This window comes from Notolepis coatsorum (assembly GCF_963971535.1).
Source record: "Notolepis coatsorum genome assembly, chromosome: 18".
NCBI lineage: Eukaryota > Metazoa > Chordata > Actinopteri > Aulopiformes > Paralepididae > Notolepis > Notolepis coatsorum.
Genome location: NC_140182.1, coordinates 48,315,810 through 48,336,599, shown reverse-complemented (window position 1 = coordinate 48,336,599; position 20,790 = coordinate 48,315,810).

The window sequence follows — 20,790 nt, the reverse complement described above, 5'->3', positions numbered from 1 at the left end:
GTTGGGATGTAAAGGTACATGGTGGAATTTTTTATTCAGTGCACGTGCACGAAGTGAAGTACAGTGCAAGATGATGCTGAGCAAAAGCCATAATGAAATAGAACCACCACGCACGTGGATATTTTAATCCATGGTTCATAACGTGCGTGTGTCATCTTAATGATGACGTCACAGCAGGTGCAGGGCAGCGAGGGGCTCTGAGAGTCACAGGCAGGTAGTGGCAGGAAGCAGAGCCTTCTTGTTACTACTAGCCGAGGAGTGAATGAATGAAAATGTATCTGTTTCACCTAACACTATTGCTCCGTGATCATAGCCATTCATCTCTAAAGCTAACCACTATTTGTAAGAGCCACAACCACATTACCATATTTGTAATAATGTAAATCATTGTGTCGTTGTACATATTGTGTATATAACGTTAGTAGCTAAGTTAGCTAGCTTGGTAGCCAGCATTCTCGAAACTCCTAACATGCCCCGATTTTAAATGGTTCTCTCCTCTTTGTATACCTATGTCCTCACAAGTATTCTGCCAGGGAACTTATGGACACGACAATAGTAGTAGTTATAAGGTAGGGTGACCAAACGTCCTCTTTTGGCCGGACATGTCCTCTTTTCACGCCCTGTCCGGGCCGTCCGGGGGGGGTTTATAAATGCATGAAAATGTCCGGCTTTCACGGACCGTTTGCATTTACTTAAATTGACTGGCGCATTGCACAGAATACTACGGTAATCTGTTGCGTGTGTGACGTAATCCCTGAGAAGCTTTGTGGGCGGCTCTACAACTACACTCACACACAAACAGAGGAAGAGGGGACAGAGTGGAGCGCAGCTCACATTCACAATGCCAAAGAATGTACTTTTACAGATGAACTGCAGAAGAAATTCCAAATGTACCGACCCGTCGGAACAAATGGGAGGCGAAGTTCACTAGTGCGCGCACTAAATCCGAAGCCAATGTGTTATAGCGCCCCACTCGACTCGATTGATGTCGCACATGAAGCACTCAAATCAAATCCAGTACTGTGGTGTTTCTACAGACAGGAGTAACCACGGAGCAGTGACAATATTCCCAATCATAATAGTACTTTGACTGGAAGATGGGTGGCATGCAAACAAAATTAATCGAGGTTAAATACACCAAATGAGACAGCAGAAACCATTGCATAATATCTCATTGAAACATGGCAAAAAACAACGATTTGTCTGAAAAAGATATTTGTTAACAGGATTTTCTATTTTCTATTATTTCATATATTTTGTTATTTATTTTTGTCCAGTAAGACTTGAAAAGAGAGCTATTATTTTGTTACAGGTTGATTTTTAAGTAATTGTGCCATTGAGATTTGTCAGATAATTCTATAGGCATAATCATCAAGCATGCTGATTGTTAACTTTGGTTTGGTGTGTCTTTGGTTATAGAGAGATAGAGTTGTGTTATATACAATAAAATAATATAAATAATAATTGTATATCCATAGAGAGGAGGCATACTTTAAATATATTAAAACAATAATGCATCTTTGAGTAAACGTTGAGTATCGGCATGCGTTGCTCATGAGACGGGGTTGCACGCCGTGCAACCAGTCTGTGAGCAGAAGCACGCACATGCACGGATGTGCACACGCGTGCACACAGGAATGCGCTGCACCCGACTGATGCGCCAACTCGCTAAGTACTACTTTGCATAACAATATGGCCGGTCGTCAGGTGTGTTCAAATACGTTCTCAGATACATTCACACAAAACTTGTGAATGAAATGTATTACATTCCATTCGTAGAGGCAATTAGGCACTGTCTTTAGTCTGTGCTATGTGAGGGAACATCTATGTGCATGCGCGGGAGCGTGCGCGCGCAGCGTCATTAAAACATAGTGTAACCAGTCGTCCCATGAGCAACGCATGCCTGAGTATCATTAAGTATCTCGAGGCTGGGGGGGCATGTCCTCTTTTTTGGAAATCAAAATATGGTCACCCTATTATAAGGTGTTTGAGCTTGTAACGTTAACGTTAGTTAGCTAATAGCTATCGTGGTAGCCCATTTCGTGACTGTGATGCACCGAGTGGGGCTACTAGGGGGCTACTATCGTATCAACATGCCGTGACGTGTAGCTTGCTAGCCGGCATGATGCGTGTGCAGTGCTTTGCCCCACAGGTCTGAGAAGAGGACCTGCACATTTTACTCGTTCCCAAAACTCTTTTACATGCCCCGATTTAAAATGGTTCACGACAGTAGACATAATGCTAACGTTAGCGGGGTAACGTTAGCCAGAGCCATATAGCCAGTAGTACTATGACCCGGACAGGCATAAGGCAACAGTTACCGGTAGTGACGTCTGATAAGCTTTTTGATTGGCTCCATACATGTTATTCGTGCGTGGACCTTTTTAACCCTTTCTGAGTGGAATTTTCGGCGTCAAATGGAAAAAAATAAATAATGAAAATAGATACGATGTAAACTACCCATAATTGAAGAATAGGGTTTAACCTGCAAGTTGGCCTTTAAGGACTGTTCCACCCCCCAGGGTCGGTACCGACCCCTAAATGACATTATGATCATAGATCCATATTTTTCAGAGTGATGCAAAAAATTTGCGATTTTAAAATCAAACGTTTTCAAGTATTAACACCACTAACATGTCACAAAAGCATGTAGAATGTATATTATCATCAATACGTTAGTTTAAAAATAGGTTAAATGTGTTAAAAGATAGTTTTATATTTTCGTTTTTCGATCGCCATTCCAAGCTTGAAAAAAATATATATTATGAACCATGGGAATTGTAGTCTGTTTGTGGCCATTTCGTAGAGGACATGCACGGCTGTCGACCAGCGTTGGAATTTTTCCGAACTACATTTCTCTTCAAGTTCTATGGGGGTTCAAAGTTCAGAGTTGAATTATGAATATGTCAATAATTGTTATTATTCGCGATAATAAGCCACAAAAGGTAAAGTTTTTGACAAATATTGAAACACTGTTAGTTTCTCCTCCCTATTGTTAGCATGTAGGAACAATTAGATCTGAAATTAGTTTAAAAACGGTTGCACTGTGGGGAAAATAAAAAAGTACACTAGATTACAGTAGATATCATTATCTGTTCTTATGCACGCCTGGTGATACTAAATCCAAATTGAACTCGGGCATTTGAAAGATAATATAATATATGTATATATATATAAATGTGCGAATTGGCTATAATAAGGTAATGTATAAGCATCTATTCTATATTCTATAATAATATTTCAAATTGCATTGGTCCGGATGGGAGAATTCAGTACTGTATCTACAGAACCTTCGGTTTTATCATCTTCCCTTTATTAATTTCCTTCGATTTTCTGTACACATGATCTCAAGAGGGTACTGAACGAGGCCAGTGGCAGTTTTTAAAGTTTGGTCATTATTATCGATAGGTTATGTATATAACCTAGTTATATTAGTATTGGCTGAGCGTCTCGCTCTGAGCCTTATGAGATACCCCTTATCTCCTATGGTACATATTGTACCCCAACGACCAACTTAATGCACCCACACCTGATGGGGCCCCGCCCCTATGGAGGCGTAGCCTATATAACCATGACTCTGGTCACCAAACACTCTTCCTCGCCAAATCTCGTTCCAGCAAAAGATCCCTTAAAAGGGAACTCAGGGCCGCACAGAGCGGGACGCTCAGCCAGTTATATACATAACCTATCGTTATATATCGTATTTGGCTTATCGCGTCCCGCTCTGAGCCTTATGAGATATGGGTTAGAGCGGACGCGAGACCCGACAGATGTAGCCCCTGAGGACCCGTAAGCCCACATCAAGGGGTGCGGTGAGCCCTGTCACCCCATCCTTCCTAATGAAGGGGGGCGAAGTCAACTCCACCTGAATGCGAACAAGGGGGAACCAGAACCCCTTGAACACACCGCACAGGCGGAACCATGTGTGACTCAACACACTGTGGCCCATACCCATACACTCCTGCTACCCTACCAAAGGACGGGAAGCAGGAAAGGCCACAGACCCCAGAACCGCCTGGGAGACAGAACCCCCGGTCATGTCCATGAGGTAAAACCTTACAAAGGGGCCCGGGGAGGACCATGAAGCTGCAGCACAGATGACCTCCACCGAGGCCCCACCCAGGAGAGCGGCAGAGGCAGCCACCCCACGATTGGAGTGCGCCCTGACGCCCCCAGGGGGATCCTGCCCAGCCAACGTGTAGCAGAGGGCAATGCCCTCGCACAACCAATGGGACAGGCGCTGTTCGATAGTGCCTTACCGGCATGAGAACCACCGTGACAGACAAAAGCTGATGGGGAAGGGAGTGATCGGAGAGCAGGCTGCTCGCGGCAGGACGGTGACGGCTTGTTTGTTCAAGCCGAACCCATCCTACATGGCCGATCCCTCGGCCGCCAAGGCTGTCGGCCTTGTGGACACCTGTCGAATCAACGCCCAGGATACCTCCGGCGGTGGAAAACATGGCCGCCTGTCGAGGGCCTCGTCATCGCCGCTGACGAGGCCGTGCTCTCTCTTCTTCTGGCTGCGCGGTGTGAGGCGGTGTGGGGCCTAGGACAATACCGCCCGCGCTCCAGCAGAAGACCAGAATCCCCTGCGGAGAGGGGAACCCTGAGCGGTTATAGCTTGCGGCTGGGTCAAAGCTAATAACGTCAACAACCTCGCGCGATGTGTCGACGTCGGCTGGCCCTCAAGGCCCCGCCACCAGACACCATTTTTTTTAATAGAAAAAAACAGCAATTCGAACACAGTTCTAATCGCTGCCAATTCCATACCGTGGCGGTACAGGCTTTAGCAGCCCACCAGCCACTCACCAGGCCGACCCACCCAAGGCGTCAGCCGGGCGGGGCACTGTTTCAATATGTCAAAAACAAAGAACTGATGTTAACACGGAGCACCAGTGGTGGTTGCAAACAGCAACCTCCACTGTGGTGTGCACCATGAAAGGGTTAAATGAATAAAAGAACTAACCCACAAAATACTGTAGAATGAGCAAGCCCATATACACACGTTAAGGGGAGGCGGACCAGAGCGAACTAGTCCCGTCTTCATTCAAAATATTCACAACAGCACACCAGCCCTAGCTTAGCCCATTTACCAAAAATGGTAAACAAAGCCCCCCCCGCACTACTCTCCCAGTAGACACCGATTGACCGTCAGCATAAATGGTTGAGAGGAGAGAAAGCTGTAGCAAAGACAGACCTTCTCATAGCAGAGTGACAGAACGAAACAGTAGCCCCCTACACAGGGCCGCCTCAGGGGGTGGGGGGCCTCGCGTTTAAAACTCGCACAGGGCCTCACATTTCTCCCAGGCGGCCCTGCCCCTACACTACTACAGCCTAGCGTGAGGCGATGTGGGACCCAGATCAACAACCGCCTGCGCACAGACACGCAACATGTTTACCATGTCGGCTGGACCCATAGCCCCACTACCCGACGCCAATGTGGATAGGAACTAGCCAGCTGAGCCATAACCCGCTGTTAATTCCCATCCTGCAGTAGTATAGCTCTACTGCTACACCGCCGAGCTCACGCATCGGCCCCAGATGGGGACACCGTTCCACAGACCCCGCCGGAACACAAGGGTAGCGTATCTGGCTAGGCTACCTAGCCACGGCCTACCCTGTTGTCAACCCATTTACCCGTAAAAAAGGTAAATAGGACTCAGCAAAAAAACCCACAACAGCTACCGACTGACCTTCATTGATGAACCGGGCAAGAGGAGGGAGAAGTGACAACATCTCACGGCGGAGACATTAGAACAGCGTAGCAGTTATCATGTAGCAGTAGTGGTAGCATGTAGTATTAGCGATAGCATGTAGCATAGCATTAGATGTTTAACAGCACGTCCAAGACCGTTTGGAAACCGTTCACTGCAGTGAAACTTTCACCAAACCATCCTGCCCCCGGCGCCAACACACAACATGGTTGTGTAACAAAACAAACCAGCATTACTAACACTAATACCCATGCCTGAAGACACAGGGCCTACCTGGGTACAAGCTGGCCCGACAGCCAATCTTGCACAGCTGAACCTTGATCTGCTGCCATCAGACGAGGAACATCAACATAGGCCCGTCGTGTCGCTGAAAACATGCTTCGAATATATCAGGGGCCAGCAACCTCCGGTAAGCTTCCAACATTATGAATCTTCTCTGATCTTTTCATCCTGCTAGTTACGTATGGTGCACGCAGCCGATACGATGGAACGAAAATAGAGGAAGAGTGTTTGGTGACCAGAGTCATGGTTATATAGGCTACGCCTCCATAGGGGCGGGGCCCCATCAGGTGTGGGTGCATTAAGTTGTTCGTTGGGGTACAATAGGTACCATAGGAGATAAGGGGTATCTCATAAGGCTCAGAGCGGGACGCGATAAGCCAAATACGATATATAACATGGTGTTATTCACTGTCAAAGATGCAAAGAAAAATCATAATTCATATTCTCCTTTGTTTCATCACAATTTAAGCAAGCCTAGTAATAGACACAATATTTCTGACACTGTGAATACATTCCCTGAGGTCCATAGATGTACCTAGATACCAAGAATATGCAAATAGCCCTTGTAGAAGTGGAGCAATATTCCATTTACCTAGGTATATATTTTATGCGGATTTTCACATTGTGTGGAACAGGTTAAGGTCCCCATGGTGAACAGTCTTTTGTTTGTTTTAGTGCACCAACTTCCTGGAATGATCTTCAGCATAAGTTGACAATCGATTATTTAGGGACATGATCTTAAGCCTCCCTGGTAAATTGTCTAACTGTTTTAACTGTTGTTTTTATCTGTGTTTTTAACTATACCTGTAATTGTTTTACTTTTACAATCTTTTGCAATATTCCTTTTTCTTACCTTTATATTCATATATATATATATATATATATATATTCATATATTAGTGTTTTAATTATTTATCTTGATGTAATCTCGACACAGTTGAAAATGAGGGCAACTTCACATTTTTCTTTTGGGAAAGAAATAAAGGTTTGAATGAATGAATATAATTGAAGGCTCTGCCACCTGCCAGATCAACCCTATGTCCACCGCAATACTCTCGTAATCTCAAAACAGACTCCATCACATTTTGTCTATAGTAAAAAACGGTCCATGAACTGGACATCAAAGGTCCTCATAACGAGCTACTGTATCACCAACCTGTCATTTCCCCTGTTTTCTCTCAAATGCCAAACCAACCACCACAAGATCCTGGATCCCTTTTCAACCTAGGCTTAGGAAGGAAAACAGCTTGGACACCGATCTGGTCAGAATACAGTCTGGACAGGGCTCCAGTGGTCAGAGTGACCAATGATGTTCCGAAGGGCTGCTGACTGCAGCTTTCAACACCAAGAACCACATCATCCTGCTCAAGAACCACATCATCCTGCTCAAGCAGATGAAAGGCCTCACTGGTTTTGCTCTGACAAGGTTCAAAGCCTATTTCACCAACTGCAAACGATGAACATCACCTCATGAACCCCATCAACTATTCCCAGCGGTTTCCCCAAGGATCGGTACGTGGCCTCCTTCTTTTGTACCTACACGTCCCCAACCTTGGCCACATCGACCATAGCTCTTTGCTACTGGGATCATCTCTATGCTGATGACACTCAAATCACCTCTACTTAACTTAACTGCACTATATGCACACTCTGCCACTGCCTACTATAGCAGACAATATAGAATGTAGCCTATACAGCAGTTCTCCAGACTGACAAGAGAGGTTATCTTGTAAAAAAAGTAGGGCTGGGACTTTATCGCATTCATTTAGATTAATTAACTACAGAAAGAATTAAAAGTAAAATAAAATTGATGCATTTAATCGCATGAAAATTTTTCTTTATTGTGTAAGAATGTTACCTTTCAAAGGAGACCAGACTCATGCATGTGCTATAAGTATAAAGTATAAGCAATCGCAAATTCGTTTTTTTCTTAGTCTGGTTTGTTCATAAAAAAAATTTAATAAGAGAAATTGAGATCAATCAAGAGGTTTTTTTTCCAATGGTCAACTGTTCTGGGCCCTCATTTATCAACAATGCGTAGAAAGTGTTCTATTTTCGTTCTTAAGCACAGAATTTAGAATGTGTGTACGCACAGAAAAATCTGGATTTATCAAACGTGCGTACACAGGTTCTACGCACACTCCATGTTGATAAATACCATTTGTTCTACGCTCCGCGCTCGTGCACGATTTTAAGTATTTGCATATAGAACCGCCCGTAATTAACCATATACGGTCATGAAACACCCCCATGAAATGTGGAAAAGTGGACTAAGCCGAGCGAAGCGTGTTATGGGAGAAATACGCGACAGACTGACAGACATGTACACGTACGGTGATATCGGATATGATATCTATTAACCATTGCTGCCTGGGCAGCGCAAACACTAATAAAGACCGTGCTGGAATATGACTGCCTTTCCCCGTTTCGTTCGATTAATACCCAGGGATTAAAGTTCTCCTCAATTTTATTCCAAATCGCGATGGATTTTCCGTAAATGTTCTACCTGCATATGATTTGTAGAGGCATACAATCTATTTTGATGTCGGTATTAGGTAGCCTATATAAACAATAATACGAGAGCATATACAAGAACAATGAATCTCACTGTCATGTATGATGTAGCCTACGCCATGTGTAGCCTGCTGCCTATATGTGATCAATACAAACTTGAACTTGAATTCCATCATCATATTTATATGTTGTGTCTGTCCACTATGTTTGTTACTTTGTTATTTCCCCCCCTAAAGCGACCTTGGGTCTCTTGAAAGGCGCTATATAAAATGAAGCTCTTATTATTATTATTATTATTATTATTATTATTATTATTATTATTATTATTATTATTATTATTATTATTATTATTATTATTATTATTATTATTATTATTATTATTATTATTATTATTATCACGTCTGTGCGGGAGCTCACAAATAGACTGTTAGTCTCAGTGAAGTTTCAACGGAGGTCATCTATTCTAACCAACAAATTGAAGTAGAAAGCATTTCGTTGTGACCAATCTTATTTGGAAACATGACACACAAAACAATAATATTTCGCTTTTTATTTGAAACAATATTTAATCGCGTTTGGAGGTGGGTGTTCTGCGTCTGCCCCCCCGTGCCAAACAAGCAGGCCAACCTCTTGTTCGCGCGTGAGCCCGTTATAATTACACTACTGTCGCTATTTTACAATGAACTATAATGAATTACGGGTCATACAGAACACGCGCCAGTGTTGGAAGTAATGCACGGAAGCTTATTTCCGCGTTGCAATAATAATATTCTACCACCGGGCGCCAGGTACGCATGGTCGAGCTGTGCGTAAATATACGCACAAAGTCAAGCACACGTTCAAATTGATAAGTCACACACTTTGCTTAGAAATGATCGTACGCACGGGTTACGCACATATCTGTGCGTACGCACCATTGATAAATGAGGGCCCTGGAATGTACTTGAAAGTACTGCGTTTTACTTTTACCTCGAAAGTGCTTGAGTTTACAAAAGGTCCTTTGCGCTATATATATATATTATTCCAAAAATATCGGCACTTTGTTAAAAATGGCATTGATCTGTTGGTCTGTGTAGTAGTCAATACAGGATTTTGCTGCTTAAAGGGGAACTATCTTATAAATGGCCTTTTCCAGTGTTTAGCATTATTTTCTAGCTATGTGGACTTATATTAATAGGATCGATGTCTCTAATTCTTAATTTGGTGCATTCTTCCAATTCTCATCTCACAATATTGTCCCTCACTCAAGTGAGTCACCTGAAATTTAGCGTATCTGTGACGTCAGAGGTTTCTCATCTGCATAATAACGCCCGCCCCATCTATGCTTGTAGCCAACTGCCAACTGCCAGCTATGCATCTATGCTTGTAGCCAACTGCCAGCTATGCATATAGGCTTGTAGCCAACTGCCAGCCATGCATCTATGCTTGTAGCCAACTGCCAACTGCCAGCTATGCAAGATGCTTGTAGCCAACTGCCAGCCACCTGTATTACTCATTAAGAGAGACCGCTTGGCCCCTGCGCGTCAATGTGCACTCCAAGCCCACGTGGTTGAACAAAAAATTCAAAGAAACAGACTAAGAAATGATGTAAACACCATGATCAAAACAGCAAAAAGAAATTTCATTAATGACAAAACTGAGGAAAACAAAAATAAACCACGTGAACTTTGGAAATTACTCAATAATCAACTAGGCTGCAGTAAAAAACTTAACCAGATTCTCAAACATAAACATAAAGACGGACAACACGCTCATCACAGACAAGCTGGATGTAGCCAATTACTTAAACATCTTCTTCACAAACATAGCCACAACACTGGTAAACAAACTACCCTCCCACTCAGGGCATTGTGGGGTAGAACACATAGTAGCATACTACAAAAACCTAGGGGTCCGCAAAGACGACTTCAAACTAGAAATGGTAACAACCGATGAGGTACTCAAAAAATGTAGCGCCCTCCAACCTAACAAGGCCACTGGCCATGACAACATCCCCTCCAAATTCCTCAGAGACTCAGCAGCCGCCATCACCCCAGTCATCACACACATAATAAACCTCTCCATAGGACTTCCGGTATGAGAGCAGACGGGTAACACACGTGCGGTGGAGCTCCTGGTCAAAAGAGCGAAAAACGGATAAATAAAGACCCGAAAAGAGTTTAAAAATAAAGATGCAAACGAGAAGTAAGGAAGAAATAACAATTGTGAAGGAAAGAGAAATGGAGGACTCACGAGAAGAGGAGAGTTTGATGGAACAGAATCCCCGAAGCGAGGCAGAAGAAAAGCAGGCGGAAGAGGGGGGAAGACCGGCCGAGACAGACACGGAAATGCCAGGATGGGCCGTGGCCATGCAGGCCGGAATATTGGCGACCATACAATCGAACACGGACACGATAAGGAGCGATATTGAGAAGCTACGGGAGGAATTGAGGAAGGAACAGGAGGATTTCAGAGGCGAAATAAATAAAGAACTCAAAGTGGTGGATGAAAAGATGGCGGAGCAGGGTAGAGGAGTAGCCGAGCTAAAGACAAGAGTGGCGCAAACTGAAGAATGGAGCACAGAGACACACAAGGTATTAACGAGAGCGATTCAACAACAAGAAAAGATGGAGACAAAGATGTCGGACATGGAGGGGAGGTCACGGAGAAATAACATCAGGCTATGGGGATTGAAAGAAGGGGTCGAAGGGGAATCGATGACCCTATATGTGGAAAAGCTTATCAAAGAATAATTGAAGGAGACAGGACTGAAAAAAATGGAGATACAGAGGGCCCACAGGGCGCTGGCTCCGAGACCACAACCGGACAGACCCCCGAGGGCGGTGATTATTAACTTTCTGAGGTTCGAGGTTAAGGAATTGGTACTTAGAACCGCGTGGACCAAGAAAATAGAAATCGAGGGGAAAAGGCTGTCGTTTGACCACGATTACTCGACAGCGGTGGCAATAACACGCAGGTCGTATGCGGGGCTGAAGAGAATTCTGAAGGAAAACGGAATGAAATTCCAATCACCCATGACCTCGCTATGGATTCACTGGAAGGAAGGGTCCGTGACGTACGCAACGGCGCTGGAGGCGGCGAAGGAGATGAGGCGGCAGGGGATGCAGACGGCGGAGGAAGGAGACGGAAGGAGACAGGTGGAACAGACGCTGAGCCTGCAGCAGAGATTGGAGAAAGCACGCGGGTGGACCAGGGTAGGAGACCGGAGTCCTGGGCCCTGTTTCTTGTACCTGGATAACTGAGTTAGCCGGATAACTTTAACTGGATAACTGAGTTAGCCGGACTTTCCGGTTCCATGTACGTGGATTTTCCAAATCACCATGACAACAGATCCAAAAGTTTGGGCCTGGTCGAAAGCAGAGTTCAAGTTCAAGTTAGCCGGATCACGCAGAGCCACGCCCCCGCAAAGAAAGTGACAGCTCGTTTCCTGAAATTATTCCCACAGCCTAGGATCTGCGTTACACCATTCTGAATTACGTTTTTGTGCTCCATTCTTCCAGAGGGGGCTTTTGAAATGTAAAATAGACCCAAAATGCTGATACTAAATTCACTTTGTCCTAAATAATGCACGTTATATATACCGTGGCGACGGTGGCGCTCGCTCGTGCGATGTACACATTATGTGGTTATTTTAATTGTAACTGGGATTAAGATGTCTGATGAGATGCGCTGTTTGACGGATTTGAGAAATTGAATGAGCCGTTGACGTCACATTAATGAATGAGGATAAAGAGATAAACTTCATTCAAAACAAAGGATATTCTAAACACGGGTCTCTCGTTCATTAATGTATAAACAATGAATTTATCCCATCTGGCACAGTGGTGCAGCGGTAGTGCTCAAGCCTGCCAACCCAGCGACCGGGGTTCAAAACCCGGTGTTTCCAATATGATTTTTTTGAATATAATATTAATGATTATACGCCAAAGTAGCCTGGTTTTAAGTTAAAATATTATAAATCTACATGCATTGAGGATGTCATTCTTTATATAGCTCTCAACGTGCACCAAATTGAATTATTCCTATATTGCAAAAAGAAGGAGACGACTAGGGTCTCGAACCCCGGTCGTCTGTGTGAAAGTCAAAAGAACAACCCGTTAGACCACATTGGAGATAAGTTAAAGATTGACTATACATCAATCAATGGGTAAGAGAGCCGTATCGTAATTCTGTATAACAGTTAACTAATTATTTTCGCTAGCAAGATCTCATTTGATTATTCAATCCAGCAGGCAAGTTTAAAGAAATATAATCTGATTGATTGAGGTAATGAGGGACTTAAAATTAGCCTATAGATAACGCATTTAACTTGTCGGCGAGGCGATTGAGCCGTATTGCAATCTGTCAATAAAGTCTTAAATCAATTAATCAATCAATGCCGTTAGAGAATCAGGATCTCTGCCATCGATACGTGCTGGCTTTTCACCTAAAGCGGCCGCGCGCATTTAGCCTGAGTCGCAAGTCTGGCTTGAGTTAACGAGACTGAATCCACCTTTGTGGAACAGGAAAATCCCGGCTTCAAACATCGGGTTAACTGAAGCTGGATAATGACATCTTGATCGACTTAGTTGAACCACGTACAAGAAACAGGGCCCTGGAGAGGAGAGAGGAGAGAGAAGAGGGCCGAAGTGAGACGTGACAGACCGAAGGCGGAGACAGACGAGGAGGACAGAGACTGAGACGGAGAGGAGGCGAGAGGAGACGAACGGGATGAGTACACGCACAAGGGATAGAATAAACGGCCCAGATAGAGACAAAATATAGGAACTGACGTAACATATACACGAAGACACACTCCCAGATAGAGACAAAGTATAGGAACGGACGTAACATATGCACGAACACACATTACAAACGCTGAGGGAGGAAATAAATGGGAATATAATTAGACGAGGACATGTGAAATGAAGGTAAACAGACAATGGCCAGTGGAATCACACACTCACAGTGGGAAACAACAGGGTCGAACAGACATGTCCAGAATAATAGACGAAGCACAAAGCATACTGAAACAAATACATAAGCACACACTGCAAGTAGCACAGATGGGAGTAATTAAGGAGATAAATAAGCATCACATAGAAAATAGAAGGGGGGGGAAAGAAAGAAATATATAGGCAGAGGGGTACACAGAGGACACCACATGCTTGTTTGGGGGGTAGGAGGGGCAAAGGAACATGTGAACCACATTAAGAGAGACCTAGGAAATGGGGATCTTTGGACAGAAAGAAGGACACACAGAGCGCTTTTGACCAGGAGCTTGACAGCACTAAAAACAGCAAGAATGCTGGACGATTATGACGAGTGGTTGGGGGTCAAGGTTACAGGCCCCCATGCCGTCAGGAGGAGGCCTCTCACTAGGAGAGCAGTTACTCCTCACCCACCAGCAGGGGACAGGGGGGGACGTGTGAATATTAAAGGCAACCAACTTGTGTTCAGCTTTTCGTTCAGCGTTTCTCTGATTGGCCACACGGCCAATCAATCAATCCACTAGCACGCGGCCTTGCGGCAAGAGAGACAAGAGAGACAAGAGAGACGCGGCAGTCGCGGCAGAGTGGCTGCGCATGCGCATATATGTATGTATATATATATGTATAAACATATCTACGCGAAACACTGGTGTTCTGTTGTGCGACTGTGCTAAACTCTTCCACCACATGATCGACATTTGACATACAGTACACCTCCTATCTATGTTGGGATTATGTTTGGTCATGACAAAACAATAAAAATCGCTACTGTTAGTAAGCTGCCACCACCCACTTCAATGACAGAGCTCTCATATTTGCGAATGCATAAACTATATCTTAAATTATGGCGATGTGTCTAATATGGCTGTCGCGAAGTCATTGATAAGCGACAGCCATATTAGACACATAGCCATAATTTAAGATATAGTTTATGCATTCGCAAAATATGAGAGCGCTTGTCATTGAAGGGCTTCCTACAACGGAGGAACGGCCGCTGCTGCTGCTGGAGCTGAACCGAGTCAAGCCGCGGGCGGCACACGGAAGCCGGGGAAAAAACAACCGCGTCGCCCCGCTGGCTCTTCAGCAAGGAGCCTCCACAGCTCCAGTTAACCTAATTTATACCGTAATGAATCATTAAAAAATATACCGTTAACTGGAATATGTTGTTTCTTTACACATATGTTGGATTATGTAATTGGGTTTTCATGACAAAACAATAAAAATCGCTACTTTACATCAGGGTGAACGCTGAACCGAGTCAAGCCGCGGGCGGCACACGGAAGCCGGGGAAAAAACAACCGCGTCGCCCCGCTGGCTCTTCAGCAAGGAGCCTCCACAGCTCCAGTTAACCTAATTTATACCGTAATGAATCATTAAAAAATATACCGTTAACTGGAATATGTTGTTTCTTTACACATATGTTGGATTATGTAATTGGGTTTTCATGACAAAACAATAAAAATCGCTACTTTACATCAGGGTGAACGCTGAACCGAGTCAAGCCGCGGGCGGCGCACAAGCCGGGGAAAAAACAACCGCGTCGCCCCGCTGGCTCTTCAGCAAGAAGCCTCCACAGCTCCAGTTAACCTAATTTATACCGTAATGAATCATTAAAAAATATACCGTTAACTGGAATATGTTGTTTCTTTACACATATGTTGGATTATGTAATTGGGTTGTCATGACAAAACAATAAAAATCGCTACTTTACATCAGGGTGAACGCTGTTACACTGCCACCACCCACTTCAATGACAGAGCTCTCATATTTGCGAATGCATAAATTATATCTTAAATTATGGCTATGTGTCTAATATGGCTGTCGCGAAGTCATTGATAAGCGACAGCCATATTAGACACATAGCCATAATTTAAGATATAGTTTATGCATTCGCAAAATATGAGAGCGCGGTCATTGAAGGGCTTCGTTCTACAACGGAGGAACGGCCGCTGCTGCTGGAGCTGGACCGAGTAGAGCCGGCGGCGGTGCACATTAGCCGGGGACAAACCACTGCATCGCCCCGCTGACGTTAAAAACGCGAAATAACGTTACTGATGTACAGTGACACCCAGAGTTTCTAGTTACAGTAGTGACGCGTGACTCGAGATAGTCCTAACACTGTAACAGTGTTTATTATTAAGAGTCAGATCCTAACAGTGTTTATAGTCCTAACACAGTGTTTATTAGTAAGAGTCAGATAGTCCTAACAGTGTTTATTATTAAGAGTCAGACAGTCGTAACAGTGTTTATTATTGCGAGTCCTAACAGTGTTTATTATTTCATAACTGTATAAAAACGCGAAACATAATAATCAGTCAGCAGCGCTCCACTGCTACCGCAGCCCAACACAAGTGCGTTGGAACAGCAGCCCAACACTACACAAGTTGGTTGCCCGCGCTGCCGCGCTTGCTCTTTGGATTTCATTTGGGACGTGGGACGGCTGCGCTTGCCTGCGCCTGGGGGCGGGGGGGCGCGGCCAATCAGAGAAAAGCCGAACACAAGTTGGTCGCCTTTAATATTCACGCGGGGGGGACACAGGGACCCCCCGAACGCTTTGGGAGCACTTTATGTAGAGTTTATGTTTTTTTCTTTTTGTTAATCATTATGTGTATTCGGTAAAGAGAGCGGAGGCTACGACCGAAGGTAAAAATATGTGTGACATGGGGGGGACTGACAGACGAGCAAAGAAGAAAGATGACAAAGGTTAAAGGTATAAAAATGATGTCGTTAAACGTTAATGGAATGAATAATCCAATAAAGAGGGGCAAAGTGATGCTGAAATGTAGAAAGAGTGAGATGCAAGTGATTTTTTTGCAGGAGACGCATTTGATAGCACAGGAACATGAGAAACTGAAAAGATTTGGATATGAGAATGCATATTATAGTTCCTTTAAACGGAACCTGAGGAGAGGAGTAGCCACGTTAATCAAGAACACAGTAAAATTTGAATTGGTCAAAGAAGTAAGAGACAAGGAGGGGAGATTTGTTCTGGTGAAGGGGAAAATGGAGGGTCAGATGGTTACGTTAGTGAATGTATATGCACCCCCAGAGAGTGAGAGGTATTTATATGATACCATTTTTGACATGATAGCGATGGAACTGGAAGGGATATTGATATGCGCGGGAGATTTTAATGTGGTATTGAATCACGACTTGGACACCACGAGTACTAGAAAAGGTAGACCGCAAATCAGCAGGTATATGAATATACAAATGACGGAAATGGGAATTACAGACGTTTGGAGGGGGATGCACGCCCTGGACAGGGAATACACACATTACTCACATCCACATGTGACATATGCGAGAATAGACTATTTTCTGATGACGACGGGGGACAGTTACAGGGTTCGGGAGAGCAGAATAGGAGTAGCGGACATATCGGATCACAGTGCCATATATCTGACAGTAGATCTGGAGGGGAGACGGAGGAACACGATCTGGAGACTGAATGTGGGAATATTAAATAACAAGGGGGTGGTGAGTCAGATTAAGGAAGAGAAAGCCAGGTATAAGGAGGAAAATGGCAACGGGGAGGTCGACCCGAACATAATATTGGGACACACTGAAGGTGGTGATGAGGGGGAAATTGATGGAGAAAACAGCACTACTGAAGAAGGCCAGAACGGAGACATATCACAATCTGATAGGGAAGCTGAAGGATCTAGAGGGGAGACACCAGATGAAATATAATGAAATATTGAGGGACCCAGCTGAAATAGAGAGGACATTTAGAGAATACTATGAGACACTATACACACAGCCAAAGGCAGCGGGAGAAGAGGAAATAGACACTTTTCTGGAGAAGCTGGAGTTACCATCGATAGGGAGAGAACAGAATGAAGAATTAAATAAAATAATTACGGAACGGGAACTGGAGGAGGCAATTAGTAGAGCTAAAAACAACAAGTCTCCGGGGAGCGACGGATTCCCATCGGAATTCTACAAGACATTTAGAGCAGAATTAGCGCCCATGTTAGGAGCGGCATTCAGGCACACGATGGAAGAGGGCAAAATGCCTCCCTCGTGGAAGGAAGCCGTAATCACCACGATACCGAAGGAAGGGAAGGATAGAGAATTATGTAGTAGTTTCAGACCTGTGTCCATACTCAACGTGGATTATAAGATGTATACATCAATAATATCAAAGAGATTCGAGACGTTTATGCCAGACATTATAGATGAAGATCAGACTGGATTCATTAAAGGGAGACAGACAAAGGACAACGTGAGAAAGACATTACACATAGTGGAGGAGATACAAAAACAAGGTGGTAGTGCAGTACTGATTAGCCTAGATGCAGAAAAGGCATTCGACAGTGTGAGTTGGGCATTTTTATATAAGGCGCTGGTGAAATTCGGGCTAAACGGGAGGGCAATGAAGATGATCAAGGCACTATATCAGGAGCCGACAGCGAGAATTAAGGTGAATGGCAGCCTGACGGATAGAATCAGATTAGAGAGGGCTACCAGACAGGGATGTTGTCTCTCACCAACGCTCTTCGCCGTTTTCATAGAACCACTGGCACAACTGATCAGACAGACCGAGGACATCAAGGGGGTAAAGATAAAGGGAACGGAATACAAACTAGGCCTATTTGCGGACGACGTGATAGTATACATGAGGCAACCAGACAAGAGCTTCCCGGCACTGATGGGTCTACTGAAGGAATACGGCCACTACTCGGGATACAAACTAAACGTGACAAAGACACAGACATTAGCATGGAACTATATCCCAACGACGGAAATTAGGGAGGAGTACGGGATAAGGTGGGACATGGACAAGATTAAATACCTAGGGGTGAACATCACGAGAGGGGTGGGGAAACTGTTTGACGCGAATTATACACAGATAAATCAGAACATCAAGAGAGACTTAGAGAGATGGACAGTAATGCCCTTGGACTTCAATTCAAGGATAGAGGTCATTAAGATGAACATACTATCAAGGTTACTATACCTGTTACAGTCACTACCGATACAAATACGACAGAACCAATTCAGGGAGTGGGACAGACTGATATCAAGGTTCATATGGGCGGGGAGAAGACCACGGGTCAGATATAAAACACTACAACTACCAAAGGAAAAGGGAGGGATGGCAGTACCCAGCCTACAAGACTATTATTATGCAGCACAACTGAGAGAAGTGAAGTGCTGGTGTAACGACAGATATGAGGCCAGATGGAAAGACATTGAAAAAGAAGGGGAGGGATACAAGGTACAGGCTCTGGTGGGGGATAGGGAACTATTCAAGGAAAAAGAGGGACTGTTACAGTAGATCCAATCACCAAGTGCACCTTGACTATATGGAACAGAGTAGTAAAAACACACAAATTGGAGAAGCAGTCAGGGGTTCTGAGATGGGTAGCACATGACAAGAGATTCAAGCCAGGGAGGTTGGACCATGGATTCAGAAGGTGGGAAAGGGGGGGGGGGGGGGGCAACAGCGATATGCAAAATGATAGAGAAGGGGGAAATGCAGACCCTACAAAAATTAAAGGAGAAATTTGGACTAGAAAACAGGGAACACTTCAGATATCTACAGGTTAGAGATTACTACAATAAAGAAATAAGAGGAGACAAGGACGAAGAACAGAATGGAATAATCGAGGTGATAGTATGGGCATACGAAGGGGGGAAAGGAAGGGTAATATCAGCACTGTACCGGGCTATAATGAACAGCAAGGCACACACGACCGATTATATAAGGGAGAATGGGAGAGAGAACTAGGGATAGAAATAACAGAGAAGGAATGGGGTAACATATGCGAGGTGCAGCACTCAACAACAGGATCAAGTGTATGGAAAGAATTTGGATGGAAAAACATAATCAGATTCTTTATAACCCCAGAGTTGAAGGGAAAGTATGCACCAACACAAAGGACATGCTGGAGGATGTGTGGGAAGGAGGGGGCAAATCACACACACATATTCTGGGGATGTCAGAAGCTGAAGGGGTATTGGGAGGAGATAGGGGAGGCAATGACCAGAATATTAGGATACGGGGGTTACCACAAACGGGACTGGTGCTTTACTTAGGGGACCTGACGCACGAGGGAATACAAGGGGGGGACAAGTATTTAATAAAGATAATGTTGATATCGGCCAGAAAAGCAATAACGAGACTGTGGTACAAAGAAGATCCACCGACAATAGCACAATAGGTAGGAATAGTAGAGGAGATACAGGATATGGAGAGGATAACACACATGCTGAGGCTACAGGAAGAGAAATTTGGGGAAAGATGGGGAAAGTGGGAGGATTATAAGGGGAACGAAAACGACATCACAGAGGAGGAACCAAATGCAACACAAGAGGGCGAAGGGTAAAGGAGGAAAGAGGTTCAAGGAGGGTCTCTGAACCCGTGTCACACACCTTTGCTTTAGTTAGTTTTTTCTATTTTTATTTCTGTTGGGTATGACAATTGTTTTATGTTTTTTGTACTTTATTATTTAGGTCTGTTTAACAGTGTACTTTTATTGTATGTATATATTTAATTTCATGAATGTACGTATGTCGATATGTTATGGATGTCAATATAAATGTTATGTTGTATGTCCATAAAGGTTGAATAAAAATGTAAGTTTAAAAAAAATAAACCTCTCCATAAAACAGGGACACATCCCCAAGGACTTCAAAATTGCAAGAGTGACCCCTCTGCACAAAAAGGGCAGCAAATTAGACCCAGGCAACTACCACCCTGTTTCTATTCTTTCTGTTTTTTTTTTTTTTTTTTTTGGTCTTTTTCCCCTTCCATTTTTCCTCCGATTTTCTCCCATCCCAATGTTAGTCGTATGCCAATTCCCAGTCCCTTCCTGGTCGCTGCGCTTTACCCCCCACAGTCAGATCATTTGGGAGAGTGGAGGCTACCACGTGCTTCCTCCGACACACGTCCAGCCAATCACAGCTTCTTTTCACCTGGCAGCGCGGATTCTCATTGAGAGGGCGTAGCGTGTGGGAGGACCACACTATCCCCCTCACGTCCAATCCGCGCTTAGCAGGCGCCCCGACCGAACTGTAGGAGTCGCTGTTTACAACGACCCGGACCCACCCCGCCAGCTTCTCCCACCCTCTGATACAGCCAATTGTATCAGTGCAGACGGCCAGCCAAGCTGGTGACAACCCCGGAGCTGTGAGCTGGATTCGAACAGGCGAACCAAGCTCACAGCTCCGGGGCTGGTGACGAACGCAATCTCCGCTCGACCACCTAACCGCCTTGTTTCTATTCTTTCTATTCTTACCTCCATGGAGAAAATAGTCTACGAACAGGTCGAAAAGTACCTGGCGGAAAAAAATCTAATCTA